The sequence below is a fragment of the Embiotoca jacksoni genome, unplaced genomic scaffold, assembly GCF_022577435.1.
Source record: "Embiotoca jacksoni isolate LCO1_2020_lvr unplaced genomic scaffold, fEmbJac1.0.p SCAF_18, whole genome shotgun sequence".
NCBI lineage: Eukaryota > Metazoa > Chordata > Actinopteri > Embiotocidae > Embiotoca > Embiotoca jacksoni.
The window spans coordinates 7,592,253-7,618,502 of record NW_027185318.1 but is presented as its reverse complement, the minus strand read 5'-3'; the positions used below and the strand labels follow the sequence as shown (position 1 = coordinate 7,618,502).

At 41.9% G+C, this 26,250-nt stretch overlaps 1 long non-coding RNA gene across 1 annotated transcript in view; it reads right to left on the bottom strand.

The window, feature by feature from the left end:
* The window catches only part of LOC138200071 (uncharacterized), a 54,278-nt gene that overhangs the window by 19,481 nt on the left and 8,547 nt on the right, over positions 1-26,250 (bottom strand). Inside the window, exon 2 of the long non-coding RNA XR_011178384.1 lies at positions 19,621-19,696. This is a non-coding gene — a long non-coding RNA (uncharacterized lncRNA). The remainder of the gene's footprint in view (positions 1-19,620; positions 19,697-26,250) is intronic.

Sequence of the window (26,250 nt, the reverse complement as noted above, 5' to 3'; positions counted from 1 at the left end):
CAACTTTTATGGCAACAATTAAAACCTGTTATTAATCAGTGCACTTTTTGCAGACTTCTGTCCAAGTTGGAGCAGGTATGACCGGGACAGAGATCTGTGTACTACGTGCTGTAGGTAGGCCAGTCATTGTCCGCCACCAGCATCACCAAGCATCACATACTGTTATAAATCTGAGGGAGCCTTGGTTAGGCTGCTGCACGGATGGAAGGAATTTATCCTCCATCCCTATAGAGAGAACCTGAGAGGGAAAAATGACATGGCCCATCCTCTAAGGCTCATAAAAGTCTAAATTAAATATCAAATGGAACCACTGATGGATAGCGTCCCTTCCATGGATCCCCAGCGCCGCCTCAGCCTCCACTCCGACACGACAGGTGCTGCTCACATGACTGGAGAGCCAGACAACTTTGTTAGCAGGATTATTCTTGGTTCAGTCTAAAGCTGCTGTGTTCAAAACGAGGGAGTAAAGTAAGTGAACGTAACAAGGCGCCATTATTCCTCGCTTCTTCCTGCCATAGCTGGATCCTCCTTTTCTTTCAAAGGATTCTTAAATATTACACTGTGCATGTGTGACTGAATGAGGATGTTTCTTCAGACGACTTAAAAGTGCAATTTGTCATCTGAATTACAGAATATGTGCTTCTCTATATCCATATTTATAAACTCGTGATTCTCCCAGCCTCAGCAGAAGACTTCCTTCCCAAGATTGCTGTCAGACGGAAACACCTCACGGAGATACTGTAATACTAATGCCAACCCCACCACAATAGCTGGCACTATCGCCAGGCTAAAACTGTACATTATGAATCATCAATTGTCGCCCTGCTTTGTATTATCCCCAGAGAAAATCCCAATCTGGGCTTGAGCCCACGGCTGATGGACACCCCATTATTCACTTGTGCTTCTTCAGCTCGGAGACAGCAGTGGGGATAGGCAGTAAAACGACGGCCTTAAGATTAATCCCCCGCTCTTTCTCTTGCTTCCCGAATCAGAATGAAATAGAAGATTCCCTTCCCCTTAATCAAAAAGTTTTTATCATCTCCCACCCTCCAACTCAGGAAGTGGGGATAATGCTCGTTCCATTGCTCGTCCTGTGAATTGACATTGAGGTGGGTGATGAGAGGGATCTGCTCTTGCTGTCTTTTGTCCTGGAACAAGTGAGAACAATTTAGATGAGCTGGTGGTCGTCGATCAATACATGTATTATGTCCCCTACACTGCACCACACAAGCCTTAATAACGGGGTTAGCATTCGTTAGAAAGCACCCATCGCGCCCACATCACTGAATGGCCTTTAAAATTAAGATGACAAGATGGTGAACGTCAAACAGAAGTTCATGGCTTTGCTGTCTGACGAAGGAGAATGCAGTGATGGAGTTTATAGAAAAATAAAGCCACCTGTCTTAAGTTCACCATTAGTATTATAAGAAGAGCTCTTGCTCATAAGGTGGAAATGTGTAGTACAAAGTGAGATGTGATTTGGCTCAGGTGAGCTGTGAAGTTGTGGCTGTAGTCACCCGAGTCTCGCCTCGCGCAGCCACCTTCACCAAAGCCGTGATGCCATCACGCCTCGGCCCCCATCACTTAGCAGAGGGGTGTGAATTTGTTTTCACCCAGGTGTTAATGAACTGTGGGCTTTGTGGGCTTAATGAGAGCTTCTATTGAGCTAAGGTACCTAGGAGGACAATAAGAGTTCGCAATTCAAAAACTTTCTCCCTCGCCACAGCTTAGAAGGTGTTTTAACAAAAGGGCTGTCGATGGCCGCTGATGCAGTTCATCTCTGACCTGCCAAATCAGCTGCATGAGGAAACAAGACTCCGGGACTATTCGTCATCCATCAAGAACATGCAGTTTTGTGCCACAGCTTCTGGCTTCCAGCCAAGTCCAAAGCGACTCATTGTACAGCAGCCAAAAGACAAAGGCAGCTCCCCCTCTGCTCTGTGAGAGCACTGCGTGGAGGTGTGGGTGGTTATGCAGATCACTAATTGTACAGGCCACCGGGGGAAAGAGAGAGCGGAATGGCAGCCTCTCTGCAAGACATGCCGAGGGTGGGGAGGGACGGACTGGTGTGAGCCACCCTCCCTCCCCTCCCCTCCCTCTCTCTCTCTTTTTCGCCTTCTTTTTCACTCTCTCTACCCTAAATTGGCAGCTGGCAGGCAAATGAATGCGGTGTGAAGTGAGCCCACTGAAGTGCAGGGTCCTGCTGTTCAGGCAACAAAGGAGCTCCATGCGAGACATCTGCTGTTCAGTTATCAGAATACATTTAGTCACGTGCCTCCCTTCCCTGGCTCTTTCGCCATTCCTCTTCCACCGCAGCCCTGCAACATCCATTCTGTCAACCGAGAGCCGAGCCTTTCTTTCTCCTCACTTCTCTTCAACGGCATTCTTCTTCAGATCACTCCTCTGCTGACACCCCCCCCCCCCCTGCCCTCCCTCCTCCTCCTCCTCCTCCTTCATCCCTTTCTCATTCTCTCATTTGCCACCATAATCCCTCTCTCCACCTCTTCTTTTGCTGCCTTTATTTAAACAGTTTAGGTCTGGCAGATAACCCCGAGTGCTTCCTATCTGGTCCAAAATGCGTGAACCTTGTGTGAATGATCACAAGACGGCCCGAGGAAACGGCAGACTGAATCTTAATGAGCCACACTCGCACAAGCAAAAGTAAATTGAGCTTACCACCATGATAAATTAAGCTAATGAAAGCAATTGTTGTGTGGCACGCTAGCTTGGGCTGGAGCCAGATGGTCAATACCTAGCGTAGAGTTTTGTGGATGTATCTTACTTTACCTCTTTTTTTTTTTTTTTTTTTTGCTTTAATGCTAAAGGAGTTAAAAAAAAAAAAAAATCATATTGTAAATGCTGTTCATTTACTTTTGATCATTTTTACTGCATCCAATTAAAAAAAAAAAAAAAAAGTCTCAGTTATACGCTTCTGAATTTGTTTCCACTGATACAGCCCTTATCAGTGAGCATCCACCCAGCACCGCTGACCAGGGACTTGCAGCCGAGTAAAACAAGCCACCACGGTAACATGATATAGGTCTGCAGAGGAGACTGCGGTGTCCATTTCTCCCCGTTTCCTGTCTGAACTCACGATATCCGTGTTTACTTTAACACTTAATCCCTGTAAAGTGTGTCACTCGGTTTGCACGCTCTTCACTCTCCACTCTGTCCTCCATCCTCTCCCAGTGGTGCAGGCTAGCATGAAGGTTGCACATCCAGGAAGGGACAAACCCCCTCCTGTACCGCGTGTAAACTAGATGACTTCCTCTAGGCAGGTGGCACATATCCAGATGTTCTCTCAATTTCCTCTGCGTGTGTGTGTGTGCGTGCCTACTTATGTGTATGCGTGCATGTATTGCTTGACACACCCCGAGATAGTGACCTCTGTGTTCTCTCCACAACATCACCACTGGAGCAGTTTACACCATAATGACTTGTATTGCCCGAGGCCCCGCCACATCTGTGGCTCCCTTCCTCCATCGCTGTCTCAGTCTTTTACACCTCTTTCTGTCTCCGTTTTCCTCTCTTTGTCTTTCCACCTCCTTCACATGCAACCTGTCCATAAATTCTCTTGTTCATCCTTTATTCCAACCATTTTGTTTCATTTCCTGTAGTCTGTCGTAGACCTTTCCTGATCACTTCATCCGCACTTTGGTCAACAGCACTTTTACTGGATAAAAACATTCCGAGGCTCACTTTGCGAGGATTTAATGCATGTCTAACATGACACCTATCCACCATAATAAACAAACACATCATTCAATGCCAGCAGGCTTGAGAAGGTAGTAGCAGCCCCTCATTGGAAGGGCCTATAGTGTTCGAGATAAACCACGGGGTCTGCTCTGACTGAGTCTGGTGTCACATGGAGTGACGTGTGCTCCACCAACAACAACTCAGCTCATTACACACCCAGGAGGGGCACGGAGGGAAAATGGTGCATCCAAAATGTGACCATGTGCTGACCAGGCATTCTGTCCCCTTCCTCCCCCCCGGCTGTATATGGAGAGCAATGACCTCTCACTCAGACAGTGCGGCGTTCGATCGATCACACATGACATTTGTGACATTGCATGCATCCTAGATATGCATCTCCATGGTGTCAACTTATCAGTCACACCGTCTCAGAGACAGAACACACATATCACAATACGTGTTCAGCAGCTCTCGTGATTCAGCGGGAAAGCTCAGTGGATGTGCCGATTGCCGCTTCACCTTTACCGCTGACATACTCCAAAATACACAGACAAATAATTGACTGCATTTTCATAATAAAGATGTTTTCTTTCTCACCCCAGATGCATCTGTATTTTCTAAAATATACTGTACTCGAGCCAGCTCTAAGGTACTACACTGTACCCATCTGGATTTACCTGGATTTACGACACACACACACACACACACACACACACACACACACAGAGGCACACACACACCCCTCACCACACAGTGTCTTGTTTTCAGGTTCATTAAGCCCCAGTGTTACCCAGAGTGGCTGACAGGATGAGGAACAGTGTAGAAATCTCCCCCTGCAGGTATCCATTCACATTATCATTGGGAAAAAGCCTTTCTCGTCAGTGCCCTTGTTACGGCTCGAGGGGGGACCACTAATTAGAGAGACAAGAACTGCTTGAGAATAAGTCTATTACATCCATGTGGAACCGAAAGCTTAAAATACCTGGAATATCAGCAAACTCCCAGCATCCCCTCCAATCACGCACTCTCTGCCGAGGGCATCTTTTAAAGCATGGAAAAATATGGTCAAAGAGTTGTAGAGATAGACAGGAATGGAGGGCAGAAGCTGTCAGCTATTTGAAAGACTTTATGAAAATTATCCTCCAATTAGAAGTGATGATCAAATCAGACGTGAGCCCCACTCGAGTTGCTCGATGATTTCTCCATCTCTCTCATTTTCTCTCTCTTTCCCTCTCCGTCTGCCTCTTAACCTGTCTGTGAATGAGTATTTGGGGGGGGGGGGGGGGGGGGACTGCCGATGAACTCATGAAAGGAAATTTGGTTAGCTTTCTCATCACTGGTAATTATACTAGCACATCGGAAATGCCTCCATCAAAGTGCATGAGTGGCACCTCATTAGGATAATAAAATTTCGGCTGAAATATATCAAACTGATTATCACCACTTACTGTCTATTCTCAACCGCACATTCACAGGAAAAGCAGGAGAAATATAACAATGAAATTATGCTATGGTAAACTATACTAAACCATACTATGCTATTATATGTTATGCTATATTAACAAATTACTGTAATTTTAATGCAATTTTCATGTTCTTCTACTTTACTGCAGCGTTTATATTTAGGTGACAAATCTCAATAAGTCCTCCAACCTGTACGACCCCAAAGGTCGTTGGTTCCTGCTCTTAAATACGACCTGCATGAGTGTTCCCTACATTAGCGCACCTGTTACTTTAAAACGTAACTGGGTTACAATAAGCTGCTTGCATAAAAGACCTATGGGGTCATTTGCCAGTGAACCGAGTTCATTTCAACCCATTTCCAACAGAAACCAACTGCCAAAGTGTCATAGTGATACTAAGAGAGCGGAATCTCTTCCTCTGTCAAGATTCAAGATGTCAAATTAAAGCTAAAAATTATCTGTGAATACTGCTTGAATGTGCAAAGTTTTTAAAGAGTTTCTTAAGATTTTAGACTATTATATCTAATGTTAGACATAAACCACACAATACATTTAAAAAAATCCTAACACTTCCTGAGAAAAGGGAGCATACCAAAATGGCTCTTCAGTGGTAATAAGGTTAGTGATATTGTACTACTCCATACAATGTACAGAACATTTAAATCCCATACAATACTGTTCAGGTTTAGAAGTGCAGCACACAGGGAAAGCTACTAATTTGTACTTAACTTCACTTTTTTGCATTTTGATTTCATTACAAGCCTACAAATGATCCATTAGTTTGAATGGAAGCTCTAAGCAGGCAGGTGAATTCAGCCTGCAGTTGGCAGTATTTATGCGAGTTGATTTAACTGCTGGATAGGGTCCTCTTGTGAAACATGAGTCAGTTCCAGCATTTAACCTCACCATACTAATTTATGCACCATGGCATAGGGTACTTTATCATCTGCTCTTTGGGGAGAGACAGTCATCTCATTAGGCAGGATTTAATGAAATGCAAGGATACACTTCTTAATTCCATAGATGGCTGAAACAAAAATCCAGTGTAAATCCTGCACTCCTCTGTGGCTGTATAAATTGTAGTAGCTAGGGGAGGAAGAGGGAGGGAGAGAGGGAGGGAGGGAGGATGCCAGCAGAGATGCGAGATGAGGGAGCATAGGTGCCCCTGAGAGTCTGGAAGTCCAAATGTGTTGTGTAATTGATATTTTTCTGGCTTGAAAGATGAAAGATATAGTGTTTTATATTATGATTCATTATTATTTACTGTCCACAAACATCTACAGCACAATATAATGGATGTTAAGCTGCTGTAAATCTTATCTTGGTCAAAAAAACAAAACAAAAATCCCAAATCAAGATACACATATCACTCTTGACAGCAATGGGCCTGCATGTGCAACCAAGGCACACAATCCACTGTTCTCACAAAGTCCCACAACTGTTCCAGCCCCAAGCCAACAAAGACATGTTTAATTACATTACAAACAGTAGATAGAAAAAAAATTAGGGCACACTGTTGACTGTTCTTGGCAAATCTACATGTTCATTTCCAGCCAGGCCTGTACAGACAAGGAACACAGCAGCCCATCATCAACAACACGACCCACAGAACATTAACACCATAATTTACATAAAATTACTTACATACTGGTGTAGTAATTTAATTTGTTTGACCGGAACAGTGCAACTGCAAAGAACAGATTCATATAGGCACCACGAGGGAGCTATGCTTACCGTTCCACATGGCTAATTCTTTCACACAATATTACAGGGAAAAAATACAGAGACACTACAGAACCTGATTTCATTTACAAGTCCCTTCTTTCCTGCCCAGGCACACCGTAACACAAACTAAAATAAAAGACACACGTGCAAATATATGCGTGATGTAGTTCCATGTCAACACCAGAACCTGTTTAAAAAGACTTCAGGTCAGAGTGACGTATGGGTCATGGTGCCTAAAGTGACCACATTTAGAAAGCTGGTGCACAAAATAGTGCTGGTGAAATAATTTTTTTTGCTAAAAGCACAAAAGCAGTTTCACAGGTGGCCGCATGAAGCTGAAAGTCAGTTATTGATGTGTCAGCTCTAGAAAACGCCTGACAATGATCACTTTAATTAACACATTTTCAAAGAAACACAGGCTGAAAACAGCACATGCAAGTCACAAAAACTTTACAAAAAAACTTGACTGTAACAAACAGCAGCCTCAGAAATTATGACAAAATATGTTTGACAAAAACATGGCATGGCCTGAAGCCACCTGTATGGTGTCTATAAGTAGTGGCTGGTATATTAAAAGCACTGGCGTTTCCTCATGTGAGAAGCGCAACCCTGAAGCAATACGAAAAGTAATATGGTTTGATGGCGACTCATCTCTCACACCTTTGCGTGAATTCAAATAGTTTTAGGGTCAGCCCACAATGTCTGTTGGCATCTGTTAAACAAGGTGTAGGACTTTAACAGTATGGTCAGTCAACATTTCAGAGTCATTAGGTTCACTGATCACTCTGCAGGGTACCATAATTGTAAAAGAAATTGGAGACCATTTTAAAGGGCTGGAGGGAACAGTGGGTGCTAACACCATTCCCCTCACTGTGTTTCCAGAACTGATACAGCCCTCATACACAAAGCGAAGTGGATCCAAAGTTGGTTTCATGAACACTAGGATGAAAAACATTTTTCAGCATGAATGTTTCTGGATCCAAAAGTGATGCGAATTTGGTTCCATTATGAAAAACATGGGAATTTCAAGAAAGATGGAACCTGACAGAACCTGGGATTACAATAACTTTGGTTGTTTTTGTGTGTAGGTTTATTTTTTTAATTATTTTTTCAAGTAATATGATCATCCCAATTTAGTTACACAACTGATTTAAGACTGAAATGACAAAGACATTCCCCTTGATATTTTTCCTGTGTCAATGTTAATGATTCAGTTCGCTAATGCCAATGTTTTAATATTAAAATTCCTTGCTGTTGTCTTTTGGAAAAATATTTTCTATGACTTATCTTGAATTTAAGGGTATCCATAAATGTATCCAATAAAATGGGATCTGGGGTAACGAGCTATCCTTTGCCTATCATTTCAAATAGCCCTTGCCATTAGGTTGTGGGTCATATTAGCTGTAGAGCAATTTCATGGGGCAGAGGAGTATGTTAGGATCTAAGCTGGCAAAAACTTTGGTTACAAAGAATGCAGTTGAGGTCTAATTCATTGATGTCCCATCCTCTCCCTGCTGATCTAACTTTATCAGTGAGGAAGGTGTCTAGCTATCTCACTACAGCTCTCTATTGGATTGTATTTGCTGAACTACATCAACTTTTCTCTATTGGTTCTGATCTTTTACTTTTGTGGAGATTTAGCTCTTTATCTATTCTTTTATTTATTGTTTTAATTATTTTTGTATTTTTATTGTTTGCTCATAAAATCCATTTTGCACCCCTTAGACCACATCTCATCAGATACATCTCTCAGCTCCTCTGTTTTTCACCCTCTTTAAAAGCTTTAAAAGACTTTCCTCGTACTTTGTGACCAAACTAAGGACTACTCTGAAAGAAGGAAATGTTTGAGAGAATATAACACAATGCATCTGAAGCTTCTTTTTTTTTTTTCAGAGGGAATTGCAGCAGCTCTTATTCAACATTAGCCATGGCTACACTGACAGGAGAGCTGTCCCCTTCCTGTCAACCTGGCCACTGTTAGCTTCAACATAAGACCCTGTTACCATGACAGGAAAAAGCCCACCACCACAGAAAAGAACTTAATGTCCTATTCAACCCTTCACCGATTTGAAAATTGCTCAATCTTTTCTTTTCCCCTCTCCCTGTGACATATTATTATACATTGTTTCTGAGGAAAAGCATTTCTATTATTTCCATTAGAAATATGAAAGTTCAGGGGGGAAAAAAAAGAAGAAAAAGACAAGAGCACGTAGGATGTAGAAGAACATTTGGGAGAGAGAGGTGAGGGTAAAAAGCGGGTGAAAGGCTGTAATTATTTGAAATAGTCTGCTAATGTGTATTATCATGTCATTAAATGTAAATGAGATGGAGCTAAAAGACCCAGTGCAGAGGACTTGTGGCTTGCTGTACAAAGAGGAAAGAGAAAGGGAAAAAAAAAAAAAAATCTGATAAAAAAAAAAAAAAAGTGTCAAGGCTATCAAGGCTATGTTCATTTGTGGGAAACATAAACATTTAATAAACTGACCAACCTATGACAATGAACTACAGCACTGTCACATGATGCTGCGATACATTTACAAACAGCTACGGCAACTTACCAAACCTCTGAGGCTGCGACTGACACGCAGATAAAGAGAGGGCGGATGGTGGGAGCGATTTAGTGGGATGATCCTGATGCTGTCTGAAGTCCCAAAGACAACTGTCTTGACTGTGAGTGGGTGTGCACACGAGTGTGTGCGTGCATTTTGTGTTTACTCTTGCATTTGATCCCCGACGTGAGCGAGCATCATTCCACTCCAGCTGCTTAATAAGGCTGTCTGGGCCAGCAGCTCCTCATGGCCCCCAGCCCTGTTATCAGAAACATTAAGCTGAATATTAATGCCCTGGCCCGAGACGCATGCCATTAAGCTTGGTTGGCCATTTCTCTCTGTCCTTTCCCTACCACTGTACAGGAATTAATGAATCGTGGGTAAAACAGGGTACACAAAAGAACAAGAGAGATAGAGAAAGTGAAAGAGAAATGGGGTAGCTTGGTTGGTGGCTATTTCTCAAAAGCAAAAAGATAAATACGAGCAGAAATGTAGCATGTCATGTGTGGACAAAGGAGAAAGAGGAGAAAAAGAGTAAGGTGGCAACATATCTAAAAATAAACTCCTAGTTGTAGTTCTCTTTCTCCTGCTACATTAATAATAAACCCATGACAGACCTTTGTGTCTTGCTCAAAGAAAGAAACAACGAGAATTTATTTGGTAATGATTTGTTCATCTCTATTTCCTCTGGCTGGGCAGGCACACAGGTTTACATTTGAAATGGAACAGAGAGAGGAAAAGCACTTATTACTCCCTAAGTGCTGTGCTGTTGCAGCCTAAGCAAAGTGAGCTGTTAACGGATATAATTTGTGCAGAATAGCCAGAGGAGAGCTTTTGATATGCAGAAGAGCTGACCTCTGGACTGCCACTTTAATTGGGTTTTTAATTTTCCAGGCCATCTGACAGTATCAAACATGATCCCTGAGCTTTGCCCCACTGATTGGAACCACCGTGACAAGAGGAGCCCGACGTCCCCTTCGCTTTTCACAGGGAGGGAGGACAGCAGAAAGAAAAAGGCAGAAAGGAGCGAGAGCAGGGAAATAAAAGCATGCGGTCCCAAAGAAGATTGGAGGGCTTGGGATGGAAATTTGCCTTAATAGTGAGGACCTGAGTATAGTATTGTACAGCGCTGAGGCTGAAGCCATGCTGGTGATGGGATACCACCCTCAGAGACAGGGAGGAAAAGTGCAGGCTGCTGAAATATAGGCTGTCACTTGTGACTAGCGACAGCACACAAAAGACCAAACCAGGCTTCACCACTTGGAGAGGTGCACCAGTTGTATACAGTACACTGAAGAGAGCGGGCCAGTTAAAGGTGACTGGGAAGGAGTTTTGACAAATTTAACTTTGCAATAACTTCTCCTGTGTTGCTAAATAGATCAAAATCAGTAGGTGTGATGTCTATGTATGAGCACAGTTGTCCAAATACTCTGCCTCGCTCTGCAGGAAAACTTCACCCTCATCTGGAAACATTACAGTGCGGAGCCGAATGGCTTTCAAATGAAGCTACATCGTCGATTCCTAACGCAGCCCATCAACACGCCAACCACCACAATTATCACCTGCGCCAGTCCATCTGGCTCGCTATCGTCACACAGACAAGAGTCTGTCTCGTGTTTTTTTTGGACAACGGGTTCCTACTGCTGCCTGTTTGTTCAATCTGCAAGACCACACAAAGAGTTTCAGCCCTCTAATCTCCTAACCAAACAAGACAGCAATTACACAGGCAGATAACTAGGGGACATTTTCATCCGTGGTGACAGTACTAGCACAGAAGTGTGTCTGTTGTAGAGAGAGAGAGAGAGAGAGAGAGAGAGAGAGGGAGGCTGTTGTCCTGTTTGAAGAAAAGAGAGGTTCACCTGCCAGTCAGAATACACAGACAACTGTGACACCCGCTGTAGTCATTACCGATGGACAGAGTTATCTCAAGGAGCACTGGAGGAGGTTGAGCAGGTCCCAAACCTGCCAACAGCATGCGACACTTATTGACTAACTGACATATTTAGCCGTGTTATTAATGTAATGGAATTTATTTGTTGCAGACATTAAACTCTTGAGTGTGTCTGACTTAGATTCCCCTAACTGATCCTAAACATCAGTGTTAAACTCCTTCTAACCGCGAATATAAAATTCTAACTCCTATAGTTGAAAGAAAATGACTCATGTCCTTGCTAAGTGTGCGAATGTGAATGAAATCGGTGGACGGGGTCATCATTCAGAATTAAGTCAGTTCCATGACATGCATTAGACAAATGTAGCTATTTTTCACAAGTAGTGGAATACATTACAGTTGAGATTGAGAGTAATGTACCTTTCTTGGCACCACGGAGATTCTTCAACCTTTAGTCATTAAAAAGTGGGAACTTTTCCACCTTTTCCTTAAAGTTCATGTTCTCATTGAAGCTAAATTACTCTGTCCTAAGATACTCGTAAAAAACCCGCGATGACAAAACCCTTTTAACATGTCATGAAATGCAGAGCGGTTATATATTTGTGAGGTGTGTGTGTGTATGTGTGTCTGCTAACCCACACCACACTGTCAAATCTGCGTGCATAAGCACTCGAAGCGCGCACACGCACACACTCCAACAAGGCCCCCATAATGTCACGCTCGCATACACACACATGCATACACAGAAATCTCATTAGAGCCTTTGTTAATTGCAGTAGACAAATGCTAATGGTTCGGGCAACAAAGCAGCTGTGTGTATGAAAAATGAGAATCCACAAAGTAATTATTACATCCAATATTAATTTAATTATACTGTTTTATGTGATACAGTAATTTAGTTTTTTTTTTCTAATCACACACACTCTTGAAATAAATTAGGAGTTACAGAGGCGCAGGGGAGCTCAGGATTTCTCCAAAGACTCACTACGGGGGAAACAGCATCATTTTCCTTCAGACAACTGGGATTTTCACATTTAAATTAAAACGCTACTGTTGCTCTCTCATCAAATGTGAGACCAAAAGAAAAGGAGTAGGATGCCTATGTGGGTATTTTTGTAGATTCTGTGCCAGAAAAACACAGGCTGTTTTTTTTTGTTTTGTTTCTTTTTTTTTTTTTTTTCCTGGTGGCCATGCTTTGCGTTTGGCTGATGAGAGAAGTGGTAAGACGGTGTGGCTGTCAGTGCATTGGCTGCATCTGAATAAAAATATGCATATTAATCATCTCTCCTGGGCCTGGTTTTGCCTCTTCGCCTCTCTCTTGTGTACCCAGAAATGTAATTGCAGTTGTTTTCTATATAATCAGTAGCCAGAGAGTTGGGGCTATTACAGACACTCGACAAGGGAGCTTTTGTTTTAATCTTTTGATTCCAAAGTCAGGTTCTTTTTTATCTGCTGTGGTGTACACAAAAGCAAGTTTGATTGGCGGGGAGTTTGCATCTTTTTTTTTTTTCCTTTCCCCTCTCTCTCTCTGTCATGTAAATTGTTATTGTCTTTTACCTCAAATTGCCTGAGACGTTTGTCAGATGAATGGATCCACAACAGTACCCCTTTCTTCTATGGATTTGTACGCTAAAGAAAACGCATGCTGGCCAGTTATAATTCAAACAAACACACTTCAGCCCCGGCTAGTACAAGGCTGGATCTCTGCGTGCACAAATTGGACATATGTATGTTAACAGTCTCTGTCTTGTACCTCTTTTAGTGCATGCATGTTTCGCTCTACTTTTTTTTTTTTTTTCATATTCACACTTTTTAATAAAGCAGAACATCTCGCCTCTGGACGTCACATGGACGGACAGCTGTGCCGGTGGTCGAGGTGAAAATCAACCCCAGGACATGTCAAAGAGTGAGATTTCCAGTCCTAAATTTAGATGAGAAACCTGGGTGTCTGTGAAGGGTGGGAAGGAGAAGGGGAGAGAGAAGGGGAGGAGCGCAGAGGGCTGAAATAAAGTGTTAGAGAAGCACGTCCACCCCTGGCCAGTTACTGTAAATCAGGTCCCTGAATGACTAAGGGTTACACCTCAGGAAGTAGCTTCCTGGAGTCAAAAGTGCAATGGTATTTATATAATAACACTGTTTCATTCCAACATCCCCCTGTAACAGAGTAATGGGGCCTCTGGCAGCAGCGCCTTTAATGCTCTAATGGCAGAATTAAAACCAGGGGATGGCAATGAACGGATGTAAATTAACAATCACTTCGCTATCACAAACTTGTACGTGCACACGCTCGCTCATACACACGCACACAGGAAGTCAGCGAGCCAACTTGCTCTCTCCTCCTTCGAGCAGGCAGGGAATTAGAGAAGCATCTGAGAAAAGTGGGCCATTGTTTTCTTAGCTGCGTGGTAGACTGGTTAGAGCTAAAGAGCTAAAGGACAGGGCTTTCCAACATGGCAACTTGCTCACTCACAGCGGCTTGAAAACACACAAGTGCCATCGCGCCACAGTTTTTTTCATGATAAGACCACATTTCCATCAAATCCATCACTTCCACTTTTGCCAATTTTTCGCACTTCATTTGTATTTTAAGTAAAAAGCACAAAATGGAAACACTCAAGCGAGTCTTCATAGTGGACGTTTTTTTTTTTTTAAGAATCTGGTGACATAATACTGGGGTGGCTTTCCTATTTGACATATATTTCCTCAAGTTAAATCAATTTTTATTTTACTTGTAAAACTATAGTAGATTAAATCTTTATTTATGATTCTAACTTGTTGCTTTTACTTAAATAATTTATGATGCAGGACGTCAGGCAACCTGTGCTGTTAAAATACTTTGTGCATAATTAACTGCAAATTTTATTTTAATTAAAGGAAATCCACACGCAGGGATTTTACCCCCCATTCACCACAGAGTTCTCTTCTGGGACAGGAAATGTTTGAGGGATCAAACTTAGTTCACATGTTACAGGTGGTTAAGATATAGCAACAATTCAAACGATATTCCTCTGGGGAGACACTAGCCCTCGAGTATTTACATTAACAATGGGTCTGGCATCATGCCCGTGTTAGTGCCACATAGCCATGTGTGAGTGTTTATGGGCCTGTAGGAAAATAACAGACAACCAGTGTGCAGAAGTGGCTAGCAGAAAGTATTAAGGATTCTTAGGATTTTTTTGGGGGGTGGGGCTGAAAAGATTTAAAAAGAATCCTACTGCAACAAATGATGTCAATTTTTCAAGAACTTATCTGTACTCCCCAATGCTCCGTCCAGGACCGATATTGCGCCATTATTCACCAACCTAAGTAGAAATAAATTGATGGATTATCATTTGAGTTTATTCAATAGCTCAAACCTTATGGAAGGAGACAAGAACAGTCCTTGCCATTTAGGATAATGGTTAAAAATGTGTATGAGCGTTTAATGTCCCTGCAGTGTTTGCTCTGTAGGGGTCTCGCGGGGAGAGGAAGATGGCTGTTCTGGGTCACTGGGGTGGGGACGGCGAGTGCTTAGTCGATTAGCCAAACTCTTTTTAACCACATCAGGTCCGACTGGCAGGCAGGCAGGCAGGCTGGTAGGTTTGGGCACACTCAGGCTTTTTGTTGTCCTATTATTCCGCTCAATGATTGGGATAATAAGCAAGGCTTTCTCTCGTACCCTCTACACCCCCCGACATTTTCCTGTCTGGTTTCTCCTTTAAATGTCCTGTTGTTCCACTCTGTCATTTCCCGTCGCTATTTGAATTTTTCTTTCACAGACAAGGTCATTTATGGATTTAGAGTGTCTGTTCTAAGTTTTCTGTGTCAGTCCTTATCAGTGCATTTTTTCTGTGGAGCTGTATGAAAATCATGTCTCCAAATCTTAAATTCAATTTCATATACAAAGTAATATCCTATAACAGCGAGGTCAGGCTGTGGTCGAGTGACTCTAATTACCTACAGTAATACAAGGAACAGGAACAGAGTTAAGTGAGTTCACAAAAGTACCCTGGTTGACAACAGAGGGACTTCCTATTAAGCCACAAACAGCAGTCCAACATGCCAACACATATCCACAAGCACACGCATGCACACACTACACGCATTAGCTCAGCAGAGGCTTTTCCTGATATTGTAGTGACAGATGCACAGTGAAACCTGAACTGTAATTAAAATGTGTTTCTGTTTAAGTGTTTGTCCTGTTTTCCTCTAATCCCATCCAACCTCTAATACTTTGCTAAAGTCATTTGACCTCAGATGGCTCCACGTGGATACAGATATATACTGCACCACCCGGGGCACACCGGGGCACCCAACCCTCTTTACTGTAGCACTCAACACGTTAATGCCGATCTAATAACATTACAAAAGAGCTAGTCAGTCAAACGCACTCAAACAAACTGTGACACAGAGCTGAGGTCCAGACTACATATGTTGAGGGATTTAAATACGAGCTACTTTAAGGTTAAGTGCCTCACCAACCTCCCACCCCATCCACCACCCCCATCCCTCCCTCAACCCCCTGCGATGTCTGATTCTCCATTTGCTTTTGTATAAACCCAAATAAGGAGATTTGAAGAGATAAAAGTAAAGGGCACTTAAATCTGCTAACACACTTATAGTATTGTGTAGTCTGGTGAAGTTCAGTGTATCAAGTGCTTTATCGTGCAAAGGTGATAGGTTAAAAGATTAAGTTTAAAGTTTCCTTTAGCCTTGTGTACACTCGGTAGGATGGAAATGTAAACTTTTAACATGGTAAAAAAGGTACGTATAATTTTTCCTTTTCTTGTTTTTTTTGTTAAAATTTTGATATTTTGATGGCACTTCAATCAACAATTCATCCTGTAATGCTCTGCAATCTCATATCTTTTTTATGTAGGGGTGTTTTTTTTCCCCCGAAGACTTCCTCCAATGAAAACCTAACCTTTTAACTGAATTAACATGTCCATGAGTTTTTTGTTTTTTTTCTTAATAGGCTGAGTATTTCCACTTCAGAACTACAGTGTGCCAATGACAATCTTGAATACACACAGTCGGGGTTTCATACGTCACATACCTGGGGAACCAATCGCATCAACTTGCAGGGTGGGGCTTTTCATATCATTGATTTGAAGGTGAGGAGTGGAGGTTAATTAAGGCAACAGTGGAGAGTTGCATCTAGGCCACCTTAAGGCATTAGGAGATTTTGTCTCGTAAAAAAACTTGTAAATATGTCATTTTGATTAACAGAGATTTTAGGGGTTTAATCAATGGCAGGAGAGGAACTTTAAAAAATGTTTTCATGCAGATTGATCCAGATAAAAAAAAAAGTGGTGGTCAGGTAGAGTTGAAAGGTCATCTGAGGACAGGTGTTAAAGCAGGAGTCAATCCAGGCCTCCTAGATGCAGATATGGTCCTGGTTTTAAAGGGACCTTCATGTGACCCCAGCCTGCCATTAGGGACTACACAGATAGATGTCCTTATCTTTCCCTGCAGCTCCCCCGCAGCTAACTGACAGAACTGGGAACTGTCAATCACTGCTGACATGTGATGTCTTACTCAGCCAGGAGATGGGACAGCACCAGACGAATCACTTCTAAATGACAAATCACTGTCGCGGTGGCGGTTTATCACCGTTTTGTCTCAGTCCTGAGAAATGTCTATCACTGATTGAGGATAAATATGTGTGGTTAACAGTGATACTTGTGATTTTGGGTGGGGTTAATATTTCTCCACAAAAAGAGAACTTGAAAGAAAGAATTGGCTGACAGGAAACAAAGGAAAGGTATGAGGTTTCAGTATGATGTGCCACATGTTCAAATTGCTGATTTCACAAACAGGTGGCCTAACAGGAAGGAAGATTCCCTTCAGTTAAGTGGTGATAATTTAGTGCTGAGCGTCGGTCGCCTCCCCTCTGAAACTGACAGCCTCGGTGACCTCCTCTTCCTTTCCCTTTCTCATCCTTGCTGCTTCCTTATATGGCAGGCTATAATGATACACGTTGTAAAGTCTGTGTAAGCACTGCCTTCAGACACTAAAAGTGACCCTCAAGAGTGTAATGGGGCTATATTCCTTCTGGCATTGTGAAAAGGTGAGAAAAAAACAATTTATAACTCTTTGTTACTGCCACTTAAGGACTTCCATCACCGGTTTATTTGCGGTGAATGCGGAAGCTTGCAATTTTCAGGGTTTCTTAAGGAAAATAGATATGTTTAGGAAGGTGAATAGCAGGTTAAGCTGCAAGTTCAGTGCTGGTGTTTTTATGGCGCTGGTGTGTTTGCTACAAGCAGAGATTAAAGAGGGGCCCAACAAAAACATGTCATGAGGCCACATGCATCGTCATTTCCAAGTAATGAATAAGTCTAGTGATAGTCTACATTTTTTTTCGTATCAGGAAGTCTGATGAAAAGACTGAGACTAACAGGTCTAATGCAGGCTCCAAATTGAAGACTTTTCATCATAAAGATATGACTGTTTAAGACATTTTAAAACCTTGAAATTCAAAAACATTTAACCTACATTGTTGTCCATGAAAAGTAACCACCTTCAATACAAAGAAACGCCGCCAGTGCAGTTTACTTTTTGGTCAATGAAATGTACACTATCCTGCTACCATAAGTACACAGTAATGCACCAAATATACCTTGATAAGTAGATGAGAAATAGTTCCCCCCCCCCAAAAAAAAAATCTGATTACTACTGTTGTTTTGGAGAGTTATTTTGCCTTTTTTCTTTTCAATTTAAATCTATCTTTGTTTAATAAAAATGTATATCTTAAGTAGGAAATTGAAAGATGTTATTGTCTTTAGTCTTTTCATGGTATGCGTAGACCGTAACAAACATTTCCCATGCCCAGACTACAATAGGGTAGAAATACAAACAATATATTTACAGCCAAAACAGACGGTTGTAAGAAAAAAATATATTTAGGTCAATGGATTCATCTTAAATCAGCCAGTTGCTTCGGCTAAGTTTCTCTACAGTGCTTCACATAGGCATGAGTCAACCACAGTAAGTTTTTAGTTTGCCTAAAAACTTTTTAAACTTATAGTAGTGGCCATTTATATACTCAGAAGGCCTCCTCATCTCCAAAGCAGGTTTAATTCTTTATAAAGCCATCCTATTTCACTCCTGTGCTCAAAGATTACACTGGAAGGAAGAAACGCAGGAGCTGTTGGTATTAGCAAGCCCGGGAAATTACATCTTCTCTGTTCAATAAGTGCTTGGGACTGTTAATCGGCCCAAGTGTAAGACTATGGTCCACAAGTGAAGCGAAAGCCTCTAAAAGCCGAGTCCACATGTTCGTCTGCGAGGGGAAGAAGAGAGACGAGAATACAAGCAAGTTGGAAAGAGAAAAGCTCCTCACTATGAGCCGAGGTTCCCATGTATTTATATGAAAGATATTTATTCAATTTCTGAACTCGGGGGACGGCGGATGATAATCCGTTAAATGTCTGCACACACCTTCCCCGCTACTGGCACCTTATTAAAATATGTAGATTAATTTGGGACTGCTTCTGCATATGATTAGAGCAGGAGGACTGGGTCCTCGAGATTCAGCTCATATTTGTAATCTTCTAAATTTAACAGCGAGTGAGAGCTTGTCAATTAAATGGGATGAAATGATGGGGAAGAGTACGATTCATCTTCATCTCCTTGTTTTATGCTTGAGTGCCCACAGAGTTATCATTTACAGGGCTTCAGATAATTGGCAGCAGTTTTGTTGAGCACCTCCGATTTCAGGATGAATTTGTATTCTTCAACCAGACAGCACCTCAATACTCTTTGGCAAAGTGTAGCCAGGCTTTGTCAATTACAGCATGTGTCACAAGAGGAAAAAAAAAATATCATGTCACTCTAGATGAGAGAAAGGCATTAAGAGCAGAGTGAGGTGAAATAAGATCTTATGGAATTTAATGGTATTTATGTCATTTAGTCTGAGGGTGATTGATTTACACTTTTCATTCTTTATGCGTCAGGCCTCTTTCTATTAATTTGAATCGCATCAAAACCTTGATTTAAAATGTAGGACACTCATGCAACAAGTCAGCAAGACCCGTTGAAACTGCAAAACTGCTATGTATACTGTTTAGTCAGAGGTTTGAGATATGCTTTCTTTTAACTACATGTTTGTGTGTGCCTGATGGCTGCTTCACGTATGTAGAAATTGAAGCGACACATCCAAAAGATGCATTATGGACATAAACTGGAAAGATGCATTGTGCAAGCTGTAGGGGCTGCGTGGGGGCACTACGGGGATGTGACAGGGTAAGCAGGCGCAAAAGCAACAGTGGCAGTAAGTTTGGAAGACATGTTAAAAGTTCAAGTCCACAATTACCTGCTTCTGTATGATGTGTTGTTACCTCCGCCAATACCTGGCATGAGATCAGGGCCATTTTAGTTGACGTGGAAACCTGCAATAATAAATGGAAACAAGTCTGAGTTACGGTTACGTCCATACACGACAGAAAACTTTTGAAAAACAACGTGGGGACGGTGCCAGTGGCGTGTTTTGTCCCCCAGCCATGAGAAGTCTATTCAATGAAGAGCACACTTTAAAAATACAAACAAATTTTTCATTATAACAGGCAAGGTTTCTCTATTCAGGTATCTAGTACCCACCCTCCATTAACAATAATGTAAGACCTTTGTTTCCTACTGCAGTCTATATTGGCAGCTGGTTGTTCTTTGTCAACCTTTGACTGAGTTGAATGAGACAACAGAACAATGATCTGACAATGAGGTCCCCGCACAGAAATCTCTTTGTCATCAAACACAATAACACAATTTGGGTTAATTAAATCTAAGCTAATAGGCAGTGATTGAGCCCCACATTTGACTCAAATCAAATTAGCTGTGCCTTCAGACAATGCCGGTGCTCCATGACTGTGGCATGGAGAGGTCGTGTAGGTCTCCGGAACAGGTTTGAATTGATCTGCCCAGAGGAAATCATCTCCTGCTCAAGCCACAATCAATATGGGAAATAGTAAATCGCACCAGCAGCTTCAATGATGTTCTACCAGTAGTATTCCTCATTACTTGGGTGTTTTGCATTTCTAAAATATTACATACCCTGTTTCTAACTTTATCTAGATAACACCGAACTATCAAACTCAGCTGCACTGAGCAAAGTTTTCAGGGGAAGTTAAAGTTGTGCTCTGTGGCAGATATAGCCATGGGGCTCTCCTTGTCTTTGACCAGACCTCAGTAAAGACCCCAGGGCTCAGGAAAGACACACACACACACACACACACAAACACACACAGAGAGAGAGCGCTGTCTTGACAGTGTCTAGTTTCACCTCCTCTCAGCACTTTTCCATCCCTGCGGCAGGATTTTGCGATGGCACTTTTCCCCCACTTTGACGGTCAAAAGTTTCAGCTGAAAACGAGAACTCTTCTGCCGCATCATTTTGTTAGTGTGACCAAGTATTCAGGAGGAGTTAGTAGGTGGTCTTCTCTCCGTACAGAACAGCCTGCAAGCACAGTCGAGCTGAGGTTGGTATATACGTAGGTTAGATTGGTCTGGACAGGAAAGGTAGTCTGGTGCTGAGTGGCCAACCAGACAGCGAGACAGGATTAGAGGCCGCTCCTGACATTTGGCACAACACCCAACTGGGGGCAGAGTTAATTTAACGGTGAGGAGTCAGGGGGTCACGGCCTGACCCAACCGCTGCTGGAAGGGTGAGGGGAACATGAGACAAGCTCGAGCAAAAAGATAAATGAATGTGAAGAAAAAGCTTGCCCTCATAAACTCCCCAAATATCAGAATAATATATCCCAAATTCACAGATGGCAACATGTAACTCTCAGTTGATGGGTAAAGTTGATCATTTCTGTATATCTCAAAGGCAGGTATGCTAGTGCAGCGTGCATGTGCGCACATGTGTGTCTGTGCATTAGTGTGTCTCACAGTTGGGTGTGTGATAGGTTCAGAGCAGGAGCGGCCTCCTTGGTCTTTCAGTCAGTCACTTCCTTTTGCTTGACTGCTTTGCTCAGCCAGGCTGAAAGCTGCTCCGTTGTCAGGTTGGAGTGTGCTAATTAGGCTCCAGTTTAATTTTCCAGGATGCTCTACTGCCCTTTAAATGGCCATTTCAAATTCAAAGTGATGGTAATTGTACCGTGGCATGCTGATCTTGTAATCACCCTGGGATTTCTTTCTTTTCTTTTAAATTTTTTTTCTGTTGTGTTCGCTCTCTGTTTGTTTCACCTTGTTTTATTTTTCCTGGACCCTTGTTGCTTTCTGCAGAACTTAAGTGTGGTGCACAACGCAGCGCTCCCTGCCTTACATGCTCTGCAGACTAGAGGTCAGAGCCACTCGGGATAAACAGTGGGTCCAAATTAAATGTCAATTAAATGTCTTCTGGTGAAATGTAGGTAATTTGGTTAAAACCATTGTTACATGCAGCAAAGCTAAAAGAGCAAAAGTGTGACAGCTGTCCTTGTCTCTAGGTTATTGGCACAGTAAATGTAATTCCCAGAAGTCACTGGGTCACAAACTTCTCTAATCTGCAACGAAGAAAGCAATGTCTAACTTTTTAATGACACATTGAGCAGGGTGGGAGTATGTGCAAAGTAAGAGAAAAGGCAGAAAATGGACAAATGACATTACTTGGAGACTATATTCAGGGTGATTAACCTCATGTTACATTTTTCATTTGGCTTACATCCCAGTCCAACTCAACCAGATTAAACTGGTTGATGAGGAGGCCAGCTGGAGTTATTAGAACACTGGGGGGAAAAAAGAGAGTAATTTTGATAGCCTCCTGGAAGAGTAATTGGGGTTAATGAGCAGTACTGTATTAGAGGAAATTATTACATTTGGTCAAACTATGAAAAATCTCAGTGGTGGACATTGTAGGAAAAAAAAAAAAAAATCCAAGGCGACTGTGCCTAATGTTGGAGGATTTGAAAAATGCACCAACATGCATTAGTCCAAGTATAAAATGGCTTTCATTTGAATAATGAGAAAGCGCCTACTTTGTGCATTTCTTTGAACCCGAGCAGAACTCTTTTTGTCTATTTTTATTTGTTAAAAAACCACATGCACAATAGACCACATGTGGTTTAATCAAAATTCCTTCAGCAAAATAGAACTTTTAAAAACATAATCAATTTCACTTCCTGGATCTTAATTGATTCCAGCGGGTGCATTTCCTTTTGTTAAAAGTGGAAATACCCTTGCTTGTTTGATGCTATTTACTCTTGTCCTGGACTAGCTTTGCTTTGTCAGGTGAGGTTTTATTTCTTCTTGAAAGGGATTCCTTGAAGTGACTCGGGTGTCAGGTTTGTGACGCTTCCTCTTTTCAATTGTCTTTGCACTCTGAGGAGATGTGAGGACGGGTGGCTCCTCAGCCGTCACAATATTGATACTGTACGATGGCTGTCGAGGCACAAGCCTCTGCTTCTAATCTGCCCTGACAGACCATGCAGCACATGAATGATAGCAGGTGTGACATCACAAATAAGAGAGAAATCAAATGAAGTGAATAAAGAGAAAACTGAATAAAAATGAGGAAAAGTTTTTGGGGAGTTTTTTTCTCTTCTTTTCCAGTTATTTTTTTTTTTTTCATAGAAAAGATGGAAAAGAGATACTCCTTTCTCTGATCCAACATCCATTATCCTTTTCTTTTTCTGTTCTGAGCGGGAAGAGATGGTTGATGGGACAGTGGCCCGACCCATTCATTGTGGCAGTGTCAGCTGTGGATTTATTTTCTCTTTAGTGCGCAGAGGGAGACACAGGACAGGATGCTTAAGACTGTAGAACAAAGGCAGACAATAGACTTCTTCAAAGACACCTTGAAGACACTGATTCATCAGTCAGACAAGGAGCCTGTGGGCAGGTGTCTGGCCACAATGGGTCACTCATAGATATACACACACACACACACACAAAAGGTGCAGAGAGAAAACATACATGCCAGCTAAATCAACTCCCTGCTTTCACTGTGATTCTATAAGATAGATGCGTGTTGGATGGCACCTTTTGTCCCACAATGCAATAGGCCGAGCAGCTCTTTGTTAAATTGTGGATTTCAGTCACAGCAGCCGATACCTCCGCTGTGTTTAGAGTCGGACACGAGTGATTAAACACTGTGAATACTGTACTGGTGAATGTTGAGGGAATTTACTCTCTGATTAGTCATTTACTCTTTAATAACTCTGTTATGTAGTTTAATATAGTCTATAAAATGGCACCAAATAGTAATGTTAAATAACAAAATATCCCAGAGCCCAAGGTGCCGTTTGCTTTTGTCAAACCAAAGGGGAAGATGTGAGATGTATAATAAGAGACAACGAATCATTTTTCATCGATCATCAGGAAATTAATTGCCAACTGTATATTTAATGATCAATTAAATGTTTGAACATTTTTAAAGCCAAATTGTCAGAAACTGTCGCATCTTAGGTGGGAAGAGTTTGTGCTTCTGGCTGTTCCTTTTTGAACAAAAAATGTGACGTCATTTCATCGAGAAATTGTGATCAGTATTTTCTTTTTTTGAACATTTTAAAGTGCTTACTCAAGAAAATTATCATCAGATGAATCAAAAGGAAAAATAATTTGGTTGGAGCCCTAATTTATAAAGAGAAAAAACAAAACAAGAACCACCAAATATTTGTCTTAGAAACCAGCAACTACAGAATCTTATCTAAATTGTTTTTGAGATTCAAATGAAATATCAATACGTCTGAGCTCTAGTTAGACTGAATTTTATATGTATTATCATTTTCAGGTGAGAAAACCTGAAATTGTGTGTTTACTACAGAAGCATGGGCCGTTCATTTTTTTTTTTAGTTGAACTTCTTTTTAAACTACGGTTACATACTAATTACTTACACCTGCAGCTGCAATTCAGACATACAGTATAACATATATGGCTTCAGTAATAGTAGCCAAACCTTCTCCCGAGAAAATCATGTTGTTTTTCCTCCTACTTTTTTGTCTCGTTGCCAGTGAGAGTCTTTTTTCCCCCTTGTCCCACAGGAAAGACTCTTGAAATTGTTCATTTACCGAGAGGAAGAAGTTGAAGGCCAGGACATTCTTTTTTTTTTTCTGTCAGATTTGTAAAGATTATGCACATCATGATCCTATTAGCCACAGGGAGAATGTGACTACTTAAGATGGATTTATGGAAAAATAGTTATCCCCAAAAAAACATTGGTCGGTGGATGAATCCAAGGCTCCCTCCTCCCTCCACAGAGTTTATTCCCTCTGCAAATTCAATTCAAGAGGCTACAGTTGTGTTCTCAAGGCCAACAAGTCTGAAAGTCATAATCCCAGACCACAAGTACCACTTCACGTTCCCAGCAGGCTCTTTTCCTGGAACTTTGAGATTGCTGAGGCGGAGCTGATTTGGCAAGGGATTAATCTGCCCCAGCACCTGCAGTCTCTGTAACCAGCCACTGCCTGGCCCATAGAGACCCCAAAACAGTGGGTTACCAGAGGTAAAGAGATAAAAGGTACAACATCTGAGATCATGTACTACCTTTTATATGTTTTCATAAACTTTCACAATTATTTCTTTTATGAAAACAAAGAGGATTAATTGGTTTGTAATCTAACTTTTCAAGTATCAAAATCTAATCCCTAAAAAGTTCATTGTTGGTTTGTTAATGAATGGAGTCATTCTCATGCACTCATCCTAATGAGTGAGGCTTACCTTCCCCTGCCCTTCCACAGTTTATTTTCCTCAGGTCAGAGCCCCAGCTCAAGGACCCCATGGCTGGCGCCATATGCGAGCGAAGCAGGGGGTGGTGCAGTGGAAGCCTGCTGGTCATGCCACTGAGCTCAGGTAGGTTCCCCGAGCCAGACCCCCCCCCCCCCACCCGGGCACCCAGGGGAGAGGAGGTGTTAAAACCTGAAGGGCCTTTGCCTGGTCCCCCTGAGCATGCAACCATCTGCTCCCCGCCCCCGCCCAGCTGGCCACCTTTGATCCCACCAAATTTGAGCTAAAATGAGGATGATGACTGAGGTCTTCCAGTTTGCTCTGGAGAAGAGTGTGTGTGGGGAGGGCAGGGTGGGGGGGAGCAGAGGTTCAGGGACTCAACATTGAGAGAAACTTGGTGATGACATGGCTACAAATCCCATTTCAGACCAAATACATTGTCCTTCACAGATGTGTTTCCACCTAAAATCCACGTATAGTTGTGAATATGCCAGCAGATGTGTCTGGCAGAACACTCGCATGAAAGCAGTATGAAGACTTTTATATCGTAGAGCCACACTGTAAAAGATCTGAGAGAAAATACAAGTGAGGCTGTCCGCAGCATTACACTGCACGCTGAACAATGACAAAATTACAGGTAGATTGTCCATTAATATACGAAAATATATGGAATCCTACCATTTATCTCCCTTAATGGCTAGGGACACACTGCGACCACGGCGATGTAATTGCAACATCTCATATCTCTAATTAAAACATGTCTCTCAAACAGATGTAAAATGTGACCTGGGGTCAATTAAAATTGATATCAAAATGATCAGAATTGCTCTCTCATGAAAACATATGGATCTGAGCCAAATGGCTTCTACTCCCCGTGATTAAAGGAGAATTTTGAACCGAATGACCAATTCAGTGATGAATCAGCGAGGGAAGCACACAATCAGCATTTTGCTCCAGCGACCCAGGACCAAATTGATTCCACAGAAAATATCATGTGAATAATTAAACGCATTGATTAAACAGTGAGATAATATTTAATTAAGGTGGCTCATTTGAATTCCTCTTGCACCGCCATTAATGGGTCATTAACACAATTAATTAATTAAGCACCCTCTAACTACCAAAAGGAATTCAATCTATAATGAGTACACGTTTTTGAAGAAGTTAATTAGGTAATCCCAGCTCAAACAAAGTCTTATGTACAGCATCTAATGTGAACTACAACTGCAGTTAAAAGTTGCTGAAGTCTTTGTCAAGGATAGAGCATCAATACTTGGAAAATAAAGCATGTTATACAGCAGG